The following is a 17,406-nucleotide window of genomic DNA, read 5'->3' as shown; positions in this document are numbered from 1 at the left end:
CTCTCTTAATGTATCTTTTACCGTTTTTATCACGGGGAGTGTTCCGAAGAAGCTGTTTACCTGATTCCTGTCGCCAAATTTGCATGGCACGCCACAATATACGATATCATTCCGCAGTCCGGTTTTCAAGGACCTTCCTTCAAAGCTCCGGAATGAGCTTCCTTATGCGGTTTTCCAGGTCGATACGTGGGTGCCTTCAAAAAGAAGTGCATACACCTTAAAGGCCTGTAACGCTCATATGATCCCTCCGGTGTTGAAAGAGAATATGGGTGGCGGTGATCACTTAACATTAGGTGACCCGTACGCCCGTTTGTCTTCCTCTTCCATAAAAAAGGCATTTAAAAGTTAATATCATTAAATATTTAAAGAAAGCCAGTGTAATGGGAATTTTTTAACCAAGTCTTTTGAAGTCACTTATGTGCTTTGTTTAAATTAGTGATGAAGAATGATAAGCCAGTTGATATTAAAATATAAATCAAGCAATCATGAGTTTACATGATATACTAGCTGACCCCGCAAACGTTGTTTTGCCATATAAATTATTTTAGTGTTCGACCGTTTTTTCTCAGACTTTTTTAAGCCGATAGCCACGACCACGAAATAATCATTTAATTTTTTGGGTTACTTACTATAAAATAATAAGACACTCACAAAAAATGTGGCTTTCTCTTTTTTTCTGTGGTAAGAAAAATTTTAAAATAGCTTCAGTAAATCCAGAGATTATCATTATTAGAAAGTATTTTATTTATTGTCAACATTTCAATGTATTTTGCTATTCGGAACGGAGACAAATCCAACAAATTAAAAATCATGAAAATCAGTCCAGCCGTTCTCCATAAGTGTTTCAAACAACTGTGTAATGTATGTAAATTGGAACTCCACGCCTCTTTCGTAGACGCTACGCATCACGTCAAGCTAAACAGCAAATGCAGTTTCCACTTTGTAGCGCTCCGAGCCAGTGGCACACCGTTGGATCTATTTAACATGAAAATAAAAAATAATAATTAAAAATTATTTCATAAAATGCAATTAAAACACTATGTAGTGTTTTGTTCGCGTGTCATGTTCCGTGCTATGTTCGCTTTCGGTCAAATGTGACCTTACCAAATGTCCCATCCCTGTCGAGTAAATGTAAAGATCTCACCAACTATGTCACCGTATACACAGATTAACAGATAAGGGACATTCGCCAGTGGTCTTCCATTGCTTGAGCCTGGCTGTATCATGCGAATACTATGCAATGCATCACATGACATCACACGCTGTTCTGCACTACGCATTGCAGCACACTCGTTCCTGTCTATTACCAAAATTCATTACAAAGTACAACTGTAAACATAATTGAAGTTTCTCTCATGATCAGCATCATGGGACTTATTACTCGTCACTTTCGGAAAACTAACAAGTTATGACATGTCTTAAGACAATAGCATTAGCTTAACGCATTAATAAATTTACTACTATGATTTTATACTCTATTTTACTTTAATTACAAACGCAAAAGCTAAGTCTTAAATATGTAACGGTAATGTACGGTAACGTGAACTTATGTTCACAAAAATGAATTTCATATAAATTCAAACACTTAATTCAATTTGTACGTTTTTAGGGTGGCGAAAAAAATTTTTTAAAATTTTAAATTTTTTAAAATTTAAATTTTTTTTTGGTCACATCACAATGTAATCAAATGATGAATTATAATTTAATTTTATAGTAAAATTATTAGTATCGATTTTATAGTAGGTTTGTTGTAGTATTTGCGCCGATATACATTATAATGTGTATTTTTGTAACTCCTACGGGCTTTACACGGCAAACATAAATTGCTAGCAGATTGCAGTAGTTTTTGCGTGAAGAAGTAATAAGCACACACACTCACAACTTTCAGCATTCTTTTTAACTTTAACTATTCACCATAAAGAAATTTATGACATAAATATCAAAAAGAAAACCAAATACTAATCTACATGTAATTTATAATATACTTACATAAAAAAGCAACTACTTACCTATGTAATAAGAAGATCGAGCGCAGTTATTTTTATGCCATAGTGACATAGCGTGACATAGCATTCCCGGGGGATTAAACGAATAAGGATGTCTCTGACTTTAGTAGTCGAAACTCAAAAGGGCTTTGTCGAGTTTCACTCTGCCATCATATGATGGCAGGACGAACTGGCCAGACTCTGCCGGATTAGTACCACACTCGCCCGAAAAATCGCCATGCTTTAACTGCCACGTACCATTATTATACGCAAATTTCAAAACAATCACATAATTGAATTAAAACTGTGTGTTTTATGCATATATACTGATACTTAGACCACACGACAGAATTGGGGTATATGTAACTATATGGTGTAGATGAACATTCATCTCCGATCAGCTTGATTCTTTGGCGTTGCATAGCGATGTGGGTTCTCTCTGCGTCTTCTTCCGTATTTAGCAGGAGAAGTGCATAGAGGAGTTATTCAGGTACCAACAGTCTAACTCCACCACCGGATATTACATCAAAATGCGAAATTCCAGCGGGTCCATGTTGGTGTCTGACATTTTACAACCGTGCGTTTTGTGAGCAACGTTTTGCTTCGCACATAGTAATGTGGAATCAATTACCGGCTGCTTTTTTTCCGAACATATACGACTTAGGGACCTTCATTCTTAGAGTATACTCCCTAACTTAAAGGCCGCTAACGCATCTCTCGATCCCTGGTGTTGCGTATGTCCCATCACGAAAGCCTTTTACCCGTATGTTGTTATAAATTAAAACATCATCAAGGCGAGGTATGAAACACAACAATGTTTTGTTCTTCATACATACATTAATATCATTTACAATTGATCACAGTCCCTTACTTGACTCGTGCCTGACAGCTTAGCCTCATTCAATACACCCACAAAATAAAGTACTCAGAGAGACCATATAATTGACAATTGCAGGCAAAAGCTACAGAATAGATTGACACTGTTCTGTTTAAGTATTCTGAACTACCAAATGGATGATCAGTAACATTTATAATAATAACAATAAAATAAGTGGACTATCATTAACACAGGTGGGCTAATTAACATTCTCATAATAGATAAAATTCACTAGAGCATGAAGATTATTTATCTATTGTGAAAAAGATAATCAGATAATAATTAAATGTTACCGCTTATATTTATAGTTCAAGAATTTTGTAAAATAACAATCATACATTGAGACTTCGCTACAGCAAGTGTAGCGTTCATGTTATTTTAAGACCGAAGTAATTGTATAGTTGTTGCATTTTGTTCTTATGAATTAAATTCAACTTAGTTTGAATGTGTTGTAATATTTGATTAGCTTTCCCCTGCTCATGTGGACATCTCGAATAATCACACAGCTAAATCGCACCCGACTTTGCGAGGAGTTTCGGCGCTTCCGCCCGAAGGTTAAGAAATCGAAATATAAAAGAAAGTCTTGTAATGAGTTAGTTCTGTCTAGTTATATTAAAGTGTATTATCTATAGTTAGAACGTAGTAGTTGAGTGTCCATGCGTCTCTCTGATATTCTGGTTTTGCTTAGTTGTTTGACTTTGCAGTTGTTTAATAAAATGTAGTACAATTGTTTTTTGCTGTTTCCATTACTACAACATTAAATTCTACATTTATTATTGTATGTAATAATTATACTTTCTCTTAGATTGCGGCCCTAACTATCAAACATTATTTCTATACCTTGAAATTTTTGCGTGCCTTCAAAGGGTTTAAAATATAAATTTCTTTGATAAATGTTACTTGTACTGCTACAGAAAGAGAAATTTCACTTCTTAGACACACGTTACCGACCGCATATTCGGTATTGTATGCAATGCCTAGCCAATGCATAAGTTTAACAATATTTCATACATTATCTGCACATCCTAGGTTCTTTATACTTTGACTAGAAATTTTATAGAATACCGGTTTAAATACTCGTATATTACCTGTAACATAACTAGTCTGGCCTAAAGGTTAAATAACATTTAAGTTATTACAACTTATATATTTCAAATTTTTATTTTTTGAATTCAAATATGGTCTGCGCCTATTATGTAGTCGATCAAATCCAGCTGTTTTACATATATTTTACTGTTATTAATAAAATTTAATTAAAAAAAAATATATTTAAAGATTATTTAAATAAAAAAATATTGGTTGATATAATTTGGTCACAATACTTAGAGTGTTAATGCAGTTCCTATGTACGGTTTATTACCTTTTCGTTCCTATAAAGTGTCTTTAGACTCGCCGTGAAACGTGAGTAGAATTGAAATGATTTTAATTGTAAATGCTCATCATGATATTCAAAGTTGCCTTTCCAACAATACTCTTTCCTGTGTGTGAGTTAATTTCAGGTCTATTAACGGAAAAGTAGTTTTAAAATCACTTATGTTAGCTTTGTATATTTATTTATCACGATGGTTTACATTTATTACAAATTATTAAGTTAGGCCAAGAATCCCTGAGCTTTAAAAATTTGGGAAACCTGGAATCATGAATAAAGTTCTGGCAAAATTTTCTGTCCATGGCAAAATAGATGTAAACGTAATTGCTAATGCTGTGCTACGAGGAACAACTTAACTCAACGGAACTTAAATCTAAACTATATCGGTGAACATTCGCTCAAATTGTTTTTTTTTAGTCTAATAAATGCGGGCTTAGAAGATGCGTCTTTTTTTTAAAATAAACCTATATATATAGAGTGACGAATCCAAATTCGATCAAGATTGAATATACTAGATATTAAGATTACCAACAAAAATCCTAATAAAATGAGGGCAAAAGGGTTGGAAAGCCGTTTTTCGGTCAATGTATGGATGGATGGATAATTGACAATAATTTTTTAGAACCACATTTTTATTGAGCAATTACAAAACTGCAGCTTACGAAATACCACCAAGTAGACTGTCCTGCACTAATTGGTATTTTTGCTAGGCGATAGCTAGATAGCCATTTCCCTAATCGATCTCGGCTAGGGCGAGTAGGAGCCACTCCATGGCTTTCGAAGAGACCCGATTTAACGTCGGTACATTTCTATGTCTGGGGTCACATGAAATCCCTAGCTTACGACATCTCGCCTGTGCCATTCTCCTAAGAATGCAATATGGACTAATTTAACTACTTTCGCAACTCAGAAAAAGAATGCGAATTTGCGTACGCAATAGGGGAATGTCACTCCGAGCTTTGATTAAGCTAAATTACAAAATGTCTTAATTGTTACTTATTATTAAAAGTTGTTACGACTAAACTGTTAATTGTGCAAAATTTTATTTAAATTTGTATTTCTAAAGAATTTGTTATGTTTTAAAGTGATAACCCAAAGTGACAATTAACTACAAAAATTAAATTTGGAAACAACTTGTACGCTTTGTCCATCTCTCAGGTTATGGCTTCATCTACAGGATCTACCTTACAGTTGATAACCTGCTCCACCCCTCAACCTGACAGTTGAATAAAGCATACAAGATTCTATCAACGCTTCATCGCTCGAACGGTTGGTTAAGTTGGAAACAGCGCTCGCACGGAACGTGAGATGTCGCGGGTTCGAATCCCGCATCGTTCATATAATTTTGTTTTTAAATTTAATGGGTGTATTTGTATTTCTATTTATATTGGATATTATTTTAATTAATTTTGAAGAGCGAAGGTGTCGTTCTGATACGAAATTTGCTTCCTTTGTGACATTTTATTCAGTTTTTTTTAACTAAATTCCTAGTTGTTATGCATTGCTGGAAAGCTAAACGGTTGTTTTTTTATAAGCCAAGTATCAAAACGTTTTTTTAAGGTATTTAATTGGAAATAAATCTTAAAAAAAAATATTGAAAAATAATCGTTTTTTTTCTTGCATTCCTTAAAGTTTTGTTTTAATATTGTAAAATTACCAGTGATTAATCTTTTTTATAAATCAGAGGAAAATATGGAGTTAAAAATTATACATTAATTATAAATAATTTTTTGGTGTTTAATTTTTTACTTATTTTGAAAAAGTTAGAACACATAGCTCAAAAATTGTTCACTTTTGCGTAGTTCATACGGTGGTTAAAATTATCACAAATAGACACGCTTATCAGCTCCTAACGGGAATACGTCAAATCACCAATAACCCTATACTCGTTCGTGAGATACGTCAAATCACCAGGACTTACTTTTGTTCAAATACATGTGTAGTGTGAAGTTGGCTTTTAGTGGATTAACTGCGAATAAATATTCCTCTTTTAACTACTACTGTTCCTGCAAGATTTGAATCTTAGCAGCTATTTTTTTTCCGTTAGCGGCAACGTTTCTATGCTGAATGGCTCACTGAGCGTTTAAATTATTGTTTAACCTTCAACGGAAAAATGGAGTCTTAAAAACCACTCAGCAACAGCCAAAACTTTTGGAGTCATAAAAATCATCATCTGCGATGAATGCACAAGAGCTTACAAATACGCCGTGGAAGCACTCAATCGAACTTTGAAAGATCTGCATAGCGACTCAAGATTGAAGTGCAAAAATTCTATTGTTTGTAATTTTCGCCAAGCACTGTCAGTCATTCCAAGATCAATTGCTGCTGATTAAAATTATTGCTTGCTGTACGGGGTATTTTGAGGTACTCACATCATATCAACCATGAAGCACTGTGTAAAGATAATTATAAAGTTGAGTTTTAAGTGAAATGATATGAAATGAAATTTTATTTGCAAGAAACATTGTACTTAAGATGTTAACATAATGTTATTGATAATACAATATGTTTCGTCAATTGACATGCAAAATATGTTATAAAATTGTATAAATACCAACACACTAAACATGCAATTAACACGTCTGATTTCACAATGCTATCATTTATATTTATAAAATTAAAATTTGAAAATATAATATAAGACGTAAATAGTGAAAACCGAAATGTAATAAACGTGGCATAAGACGCACAAGACCGCACATGCACATGGAAAAAACTAATTAAAGAAACATAAATTTAATGCAACGAGCATTTCATTTATAAATTCAATAAAATAAAACTCACATCTTGTGTAGATAAGGATACAAAATAACCGAAGGATATTCGTTTATAACATCTTAAGACACCATTGAAACAAATTGTCTGTAAAAAGCAATGGGTAATTTTCAAGCCAAGCAACCTCGGAAATTTTCGAAGGAAAGGAAAATAAACGCCGTCCACAAACTTTGTAATTAGCATACAACCGAGAAAGCTACATGTAAAATTTTGTTTCGTTTCCTAAGATGGTGGATATTGTATAATATGTAGGTATTTGTAATTTAAAAGAATTCATTCTTTTAAATGTCTTCATTCTTTCTTTTGATTCTCATTATAAAATCGATTTTTTCGGTCTGTGTTTCAAGATATATTTCTTCTTAGAATTTCGTGCAAGTGTTAAGTTGATATAAAAATGTGATTATGTTTGCGTTTACATAAAATTAAGGAAAAAATCAATCTTCTTTTTTTTTCTGATCAAATTCAAATCCAAGATGGCTGCCATACATAATTATATTTTCAACATGGGGTCAAGGCCATTTCAATTTGAAAAAAAAATGTTTAAATCGTGATCCACTCCCCGCTGATGTTGCGGAAATTAACGCATTTTTGGGCTTACTGATAATGACTGGAGTCCTAAAAGGTTCGTACTTGAATTTTATTGATTTATGGGCACAAGTTGGATCAGGTGTAGAGATGTTTCGGCTAACAATGTATTATAAACGTTTCCTATTTTTATTGAGATGTCTGCGGTTTGATGATACATCAGATCGAGTACATAGACTGAAAATTAATAATAATAATAGTGAACAAGTATTTAGCTGCTTATTCCCCCGCAGGAAATGTAAATATTGATGAACAGTTTGTGGCATTTCGTGATCGCTTTAGAGGGAACGTTAAAATGCCAAATAAACCAAACAAGTACGGGATAAAAGTCCAAGCCATGGTTGACTCAAAAACATATTAATCATGCAAGTTTGCAGTATATTCTGGAAAACACCCAAACTGAGCATATTATATACCTAATTCTTCGGATTAGATTGTAAAACGCCTAGTTGAACCGATAAAACGCAGTGGCCGTATCATTACTACTGATAATTGGTACACTAGTACAAAACTATCTAAGGAGTTGCTAATGCCTGAATATAAATTGACACTTGGTGGTACATTGAATAAAAGGAAGCCTGACATCCCAACTGATTTATTGCCAAACAAAAATAGACCACTATTTAGTGCACGTTTTGGGTTTCATAATCAAATGACTATAGGCTCGTATGTTCCTAAGCCAAAGAAAGCTGTTGTTTTACTTTCGACTATGCACAATGATAACGCCATTGATTAAACAACAGCAACAGCTCAGAAAGCAGAAATAATTACATATCACAATAGTACCAAAGGTGGTGTTTTGCAATGACCAACTTTGTAGCAATTATAATGTTGGAGAGGAATAAAAAGATGGCCGATGGCTGTATTTTTTCATCTTCTAAATGTATCTGGCATAAACTCAGTTGTCATCAATTTCTCTGGGTAACACAACTCATAAATCTCTTCTAATAATGCCGAGAGGACAGTAACACACACTTTAGTACCAGTAGTTCCTAGAGGATTAGCGGGCGCCCCCAGTTGCAGACCATCTCACCTCGGAATCTCAGGTATGTCAGCCTATTGCATAGTCATTTTCCTACGCACGCGCTACCTACGAGCCGTATAAATAAGTGATAATTTCATTAAATTCAATATATCAGGTCAATAACCTACTCTACCAAACGGGTTTGCATTAATATAATAATTTTACTTACAGTCTCGATTGTGCTGTCCAACGTTCATTATTTCTTACGCCATGCACAGAAAATGAAATTAAGTCTACAATTAAATTATTGAACAATTCTAATGCTGTTGGATATGATGAAATTTCTACAAAGGTTTTAAAAGAATGCGTTGATGACATTAGCCCAATGATTTTACACTTAGTCAACTTATCTTTTGAACAAGTTACTTTTCCCGAGTTATTAAAAAAGTCGGTAGTCAAACCACTATTTAAAAAAGGCAACAAAACAAATAAAGATAATTACAGACCAATCACGCTGATACCAATACTTTCAAAAATAATTGAGAAATGTATGTACACAAGAATAAATAAATATTGGTCCATGAATAATGTAATTAAAAATGATCCAAACGGATTTCAGAAAAATAAATCCACGACATTGGCTGGATTTAATCTAATTTACGAAATTATAACAAATATTGAATTTAATAATGACGTAATTGTACTAATTTTTGATATGTCAAAAGCCTTTGACTTTGTTTCTCATAATATTTTATTAGACAAACTTGAGAAATCTGGAATAAGAGGACTAGCACTACAATGGATGTCGTCCTATCTTAGAAATCGATTGCAGTGTGTTGAAATTACTAAAGTAAATAAGAAAAATGAAATTGTTAAATATAGATCACCCTACGAGAATACAAATAGTGGCGTACCACAAGGAAGTGTGCTTGGACCTTTGCTATTTCTCTTATATATTAATGACCTCCCAAATGTGGCATTACATCGTAGCATAATGTTTGCTAATGACATTTCTATTATTGTTAATTCTAAAAATAGTTCTGACATTGTTAATTTTGAATATGACGTAAATAAAACAATTGATTTATTAATAAATTGGATAACATGTAACAACCTAAATATTAATTTAGCAAAAACTAACTTTATTAGATTTAAAACAAAAAACAAATCTGATGTAGATTTAAGAATTAATTTCAGAGGACAATCAATTAAAGAAATGCAAAGCAGCACATTCTTGGGTATAACCATTGATACCTACTTAACTTGGACTCACCATATAGACAAGATTTGCAATAAACTCATAAAATTCCGTTACGTTCTTTCAAGATTACACCAAACTGCATCTGTGGAGGTAGCTCTTTTAGCATATCATGGTTACGTAGCCTCGAATCTTAAATATGGTTTATTATTATGGGGCTCATCAACTCATTTTCAAAGAGCTTTCGTAGCACAAAAACAATGTGTTCGGGCTATATTAGGTATCCCCCCGTACAAATCTTGTAGGCCACTATTTCGTAAGCTGAATATATTAACACTAATTGGCATGTATATATTGGAAATATGCATGTTCGTTAAAGAACATAAAAATTTGTTTAAAACTGTTAGACAGGTTCATATACGCTGCACCGGAAATGGTCATACACTGGTTTTGGATAGACCACAATGTACTTCATTGCTTCAACGTAACGCATACGGAATGTGTGTTAAATTATTTAATAAAATACCCGAATGTGTACAAAATTTACCCGAATATAAATATAGATTAACTCTTAAAAAATTTCTATTGACATCAGTATATTATAATGTAAGTGAATTCTTGAATTGTCACATGGATATTTAAATTTCTTATTTATATAAATAATTGTAAATCACTGACATTTGCATGCTTTGTATAGAGCTGAATAGCAAACTGTAAACATTTGTACTATACCATCTTGTAATGAAACCTATTCAATGCAAATAAAGTTTATCTTATCTTATCTTAAATTATTATGCATTTCACGTAAATATTCTTATTTCTATTGTCGTGTCGACGCAATATCGACACGCAAGGGACGCATACAAATATACAAAATTTTTCCACATAACAAAGTTAAAATATTAAGCATTACGCATAAATTACTTTTTAATTTTACAAAACAATTGAGTTGCACATATTTTTAATCTAATTTAAATGCAGTGTAGTATAATTATTTTACCTTTTTTTTAAGTTTTCCATGAAAACGTCAAAACTTAAGTTTTACTCATAAATGACTATTTCATTTTACGAAGCAATTGAGTTGCACATGATTGTATTGTAATTTAAATTCACTGTACCGTAATTATTATACTTTCTTATTAAGTTTTCTATGAAAATGTCAAAACAATAATTAAAATTAATTGAAGCTAAGAGACAGGCCTTTTTTTGAACATATAATTTTGTAATAATAAGTCTTAAGATTGATTTGCTTGTTGTTGGCATATATTATTTCTGTTTGTTTGTAACTGTCGCATTATGTCTCAAACAATATAATAGGCTGTGTGACGACTATAATTTAGTAAGATTTTCAAATTCAAATTCAAATTCAAAAACATTTTATTCATGTAGGTCACGGAAATGGCACTTATGAATGTCAAAAATAAATAAAAAATTATTTCTTATTGAATTTACCGCTACTTCGTAAAAGGTTGAGCTAATGAGAAGAAGTATCAAGAAACTCATGGCCACTCTTTGAAGTCAAGATTTACATTTTAATTGTTTTACAAATCGTTTTAGTTACAATATATGCAAAGTGAGGCAACAAAAGTACAATAGTTACAATATAAGTTTGTGTGAAGCTTGAGATAGACAGTATAAAAACAATGTGATTTGTAGAATAATGATTATTATATCAATGAAGATACATCATGCTATGTTTGGTTTTAGCCCCGTTACATGTTCTATTCAATAACTATAATATATTCTTTGGGATGCAGTAGTTTATATATATTATATTCACATTTTTGGACTACTATTTGGCTTATATATTACTAAAAGTACAAGTAAGTATTCGGCAATAATATAGTCTAAAGCCATCGGAAATGTGTAATAAAATATATTGAGTTAAAAATGAAACAAAAATGTTCTTTTAAATGATTTTATAATATTATTAAATTATCGGTACCTATATTATTGATTATAAGTATTTTTAACTCAACAAAATATTTGACGAACGATTGCTAGAATTTAAATTTAAACACGGGTTCTTACAAAAGGAGACCCGGTGCTAGTAGAACTTGAGCAACCACACGTCGTGACTTCCGATTTATTGTTTCAACTTTCGTACGAAATCTTTTCCTCGCATCAGTAAATACCAAATCAGATCTGAATAAAGTGCGTGGAGTAGAGATGAGCTCACGAACAATAAGAGGGAGGCTCAAGAAAGATTCAATCACCCAAACCAGCAAACGGTCCAATGGTCTCAGACAGGTCAGCTTAAAGACAAGTTCGTTTAAGATTTGCGTGTGAACATCTTAATTGGAATGAAGAGGAATGTGTCTCCATATTGTTCACCGATGAGTGTAGACCATGTTCAAATGGTGCAGACGGTTGCAGACTCTATTGTCGTGGGGTATCATACACTCAAAGTTTAATTAAATAGCGTGTTTCTTTTGGAGGCGGTTCGTATATGGTGTGGTATTTTGATGGTCGGGCAAACGGAAATGGTGTTCATCGACATGGTTGGTCAAAACGGTAGAAGATGGTTCGACGGCACAATGCTATATTACAGAGGTTCTCACATGGCACCATACATGGGATTAATGGGCGAAAAAAAAAACTCAAAGTAAAAATCATATAGAAATCACTTTATTCATGTAGGTCAAGGAAATGATACATATCAAACACTTGTCAAAAAAACAATTTTATGGCCAATCATATCCTCACACTCAACCAAGTCCTTTCCACTACACAAACATACACTTAAGAATATGATACTACGCTGTTATGAAGTTAACAAACTAAACAATATCAATCTAAATTTGTATAAAAAGTTTGAATACTCGATTAAAATGTTTATTTCAAAGGCGTCATGAACATTGATCCTGTTTATAAGTCTATCAGTGTATTATAAGACGACTAGATACACTTTGTTAAACTAAATTGAAAATGAGTATGAAAATGTGTATGCACTATATTTATCATCTGTAGACATACAACCTCATCAAAATTTTATGCATTTAAGCAAACTCGATGTTTATTTTTGTGAAATGTGCGAAACAGCTATCCGTTCCAGTCACGATCTTATTTTAACGTTAACTTTAAGAAGGGGTCATGCCTAAAGTATGGAAATCCGTGTTTATAACGCCTATTTACAAGAAAGAACCAAATAATTCAAGAGAAAACAATAGATCTATTTCTAAATTATGTAACCTAGCCAAAGCACTAGAGGGTATAGTTTTTAATCATATGTATACAGCTATAAAATCAGCTATAATTTCTCAACAACATGACTTTCTCAGGGGTAGATCAACGGTATCGAACCATGCCATGCTATCTTCAATGACTCTTTAACGGACAACATGGAGAGGGGCTGTCAAGTTAACACGATTAATACCGACTTTAGTAAAGCGTTCGACCGTATTGATTATAATATTTTCCTATGTAAACTATTTACATTAATACACGGAGATATTTTCAGATGGCTTACATCGTATGTGCTTAATAGCAGTAGTCCTCAATAGTTTAACTTCCTCTTGGGCAAACGTACCTTCCAGTGTACCACAGGGATCGTTGCTTGTTGTTCTTGGTTTTTATGAATGACATTAACTCATACTTAATGTTCTCCCAGTTCCTATTATTTGCAGATGACATATAAATCTTTTTATCGTAATTGTCATGAACACGCTTTGCAACTCCACTGAATGTGACTTACAAAGATTGAGTGAGTACTGTGACAAAAATAATTTAATTTTAAACATTACGAAATGTTTTTGTATAATTAATGCTCGTAAACGTAATACACTTAATTTTGACTACACTATTAACGATATTAAACTAAATCGTGTCTTTAGTACCAAGGACCTTGGTGTTATCCATGACAGCAAATTGCATTTCAAGGAGCATGTAACATTTCGCGCCTCTAAAGAATTTAAGAAAATGAAGACAGTAAAAGTTACTTACTGTGCTTATGTCAGAAACCATCTTGAATATGCCTCAGAAATATGGAATCCTCGTTTTATTATATATTATATAAACGCAATCGAACGCATACGGAAATGTTTGCCCGTTTTATGGTGCACAAACTTCTCTTGCATGTCCTTGACTTGACTATCCGGATCGATGTTACAAATTCCATCTCATTCCTTTGCACCTACGCCGTACTCGCTGGCATCAGATTTTTAATGAAAATTGGTCAAGGATTTGACGATAACCCTCAATTCTTTAATTAAATTCACCTTAGATTTCCACTCCGTGCGTCTCCAGACGTGCGTCTAGGAAACTGTCTCTGCTTCATATCCCTTACTACCTAACTAACGCAGTATCGATTAAATAGCTTTTTATTAAGCAGCTCCAATTTATGCAATATTTGTATAAAAGTGACAATATTTAAATTGATTTTTTTGCTAGTAACATAAAAAGTAGTAGATATTTTGAACTTGGTAAATATTATATGTTGGCGCTAGATTAAATTTTATTTAGAAACTTAATTGTAAAACTTAAAAAATAAATCGTTAGATATAATTTTAAATAGATAGAAATGTTTTTTCCATATGTTAGCATTAATTGGCCTTATGTTTATTTACATGCTTTAACTGTATTGTGTTTGTGGCTATAAGCTTCCCTAATAAAATAAAATACGTTAAATATCATGTTTTCACATTTGAAATTAAACCTTTAAAAAGAAATAGTTAGATAATTTCATAAAAAGCGTATCGTCTATTCGCTTAAGCCAAGTATATGAATCCTGGCCATGAGTTTACTTATATAGAAAGTCAAATCATATATTTAAAATATACTATTGCAAATCTATGCTTCAAATAGCTCTCTGTGTTACATTGATATCAAATTGATACCTGCAAAATAAAAATAATTTATTTGAGTTTTCTTTCGTTGAATCGTTGAGTTTCGTTGTATTAAGGACCTCGGCTTCCTTTCGTGCCTAGAAACTGCACCCTCGTATGGCATCGCTTACTATTCCTTTTGCTGAAATGTGTAACATTTAATATTTGTTATTGATAATTGAGATAATAATAAACATAAAATCTATTATTTATTATGTAGTTATTAGTTTTTGTACATTTGGTATACTTTTGTTTAGTTTCCTGCTATTTCTTGTGCATAATATTTTCTTATAAAACAAGCTATACCGATATATCCTATATATTATATAAAATATATGTAAAAAAATACTCCAAGCTCTTTAAAGTAGTTTGCCATGAAGCGAAAACACGTTTCATTGCAGATAAAATTAAAAACAGTTAATAATAAAGTAAAAGCGACTTGGAGTGTAATTAACAATGAAACTGGTAGATTGAATTGCCGTAACACCTCTATCTGTTTAAATATTAATAATCGCGTTATTAATTCGGAAATAGAAATTGCAAATGAATTTGATAAATACTTCTCCGAAATCTCGATTGTCACGACCAAAGACCTTAACTCTTCGCCAAAAGCAGCATATGATATGCTTAAATTACACGTACCAGTATCTTCCACTGATTTGAAAGTTAAGTATGTTACAGGTACCTAAAAAAATACAAAAGACCTATGGGGCCATTCGACTGATATTGTAAAATACATACTTGACATTATAGCACCTGAATTAGCAATAATATTTAATGAATGCATAGATGAGGGTGTGTTCCCTGACCTTATGAAATACAGCAAAGTTATACCTTTGTTTAAATCGGGCAGTTCTTTGACCTTGCTAATTTAAGACCTATTTCAGTGCTGCCTGTTTTTAGTAAAATTTTTAAAAAACTTTTGCTTCAACAGCTGCTTTTAATAATATAATAATAATTCCTTTATTTCAGGCAACATGGCCCATAAAATAAATACCTTATAGTCTAACATACATATGATATATAACTTAAATCTACGTCATATTTTCGCAGCGATGTGAGGCGCGGGTTCGGTAGCTTCCGGCGGTCGGAGACTTCCTCGATACTTGCGGAAAACGACCCCCTTCGGCCACAGCTGCACGTCCAGGAAGGTTGATATATGTTCTGTCGGGACGCGAACAACAAAACAGTTGAAGTCTACTGCGTGACGCGTCACCAACTTATCGACCCCCAACCGGAACCTTGTCTTCTCCACCAAGTACTGAACAATGTCGGAGGCCTTGATGGTGTAGTGAAAGCGAGAGACGTAGTATATACGTCGCTGGGATTACGGGACGCAGGAGCTAGTTCTGTCCTATCGGTGCTGTGCCACATTGGTTATGACTAGGAGGTCTTCTCTTCTTCCGCTCCACCTTACTGAAGCCATCCTTGTCGGTCAGACCCTTCGACACAGCTCTACAAGCGGGTTCGTTGCGGGCGTGCCCACTTCCACTTTCTGTCCGCTTTCTGGGTTGCTGGTGGATGGCAGCAGCATAGTCACGTTGAGGTGTTGACGTAACGACAGCAGGCGACACCTCCGAGAGGGGAGGAGGTGAGGGACGGGCGGCAAGTACATTACCGCTTACACGTGCGGGCGCAGCGGCCGGTGTCGAGTCGAATTTCGCTGATTCAATACTCGCTGGCGAAGCAATGCAAGCCCCACGTCGTGTGTTGATGTTATTGGCTTCTATTGACCTACTTACAACAGTATTGTTGCGCAAAGTCGCAACTTCAGCTTGCAGGTCCCTGATGGTGTTCTGAGATGCCTCTAATTTCAACACTACTTCTGCCAGGCCTGCCTTGAGGTTTGTAATGTCCTTCAGCAACCTGGTGACGTCAACAAAAATCAGTTTGGTTTCACTAGGGGCTTATCAATAATTAATGCGGGTTAATATAATTAATACTAGACACATTGAGCACATCTTTGACGCCTGGGAAGAGTCACAGGATGCATTGGGCATTTTTTCTGATTTGTCCAAAGCATTTGACTGCGTCCACCATGAAACTTTACTCCTAAAACTAAAACATTATGGAGTGAAAAATAGAGCCCTAAATCTGTTAAAATCATATTTAAGCGAAAGAGTTCAGATAGTCGATGTAAATGGCAAACGGTCTTCGGGTAAACCTGTGGGAATAGGTGTTCCACAGGGTTCTATTCTCGGTCTTTTCTTGTTTCTTATATATATTAACGATCTACCGTTTGTGGTAGATGATAGCTATGAGATTATATTATTTGCTGATGATACTTCACTTATTTTTAAAGTGAAGCGACGTGCGGATATTGATGACGAGGTAAACTATGCACTCTCAAAGATAGTGCGTTGGTTTGAGACGAATAATCTGCACTTACACAACGTACTTATAAATGACCAGAGTTTGGAACTCGTGGACACTACGGTCTTTGTACGGTACTTGTGTATCACGTTAGATAAAAAGCTTCAGTGGGGTCCACATATTGCCCATCTAGCAGATAGACTCAGCTCTGCGGCTTATGCAGTTAGAAATATTAGAGATTACACGAATGTTGCGACCGCTAGATTAGTGTACTTCAGTTATTTTTACAGCATCATGACGTACGGTATGTTACTATGGGGTCATGCTGCTGACATTGATATAGTGTTTGCTCTGCAAAAGAGAGCTGTTCGTGCTATATATCAGCTTGGTTATAGACAGTCTCTCAAAGAAAAATTGAAAGAAATAAATATTATGACTGTTCATTGTCAGTACATTTATGAAAATTTAATATATGTTCACAAAAATCGTCACCTTTTTGCTCTTAATAGTGATTTTC

Source organism: Leptidea sinapis, chromosome 3 (assembly GCF_905404315.1).
Source record: "Leptidea sinapis chromosome 3, ilLepSina1.1, whole genome shotgun sequence".
Classification (NCBI taxonomy): domain Eukaryota; kingdom Metazoa; phylum Arthropoda; class Insecta; order Lepidoptera; family Pieridae; genus Leptidea; species Leptidea sinapis.
This window is presented reverse-complemented; position numbering follows the sequence as displayed.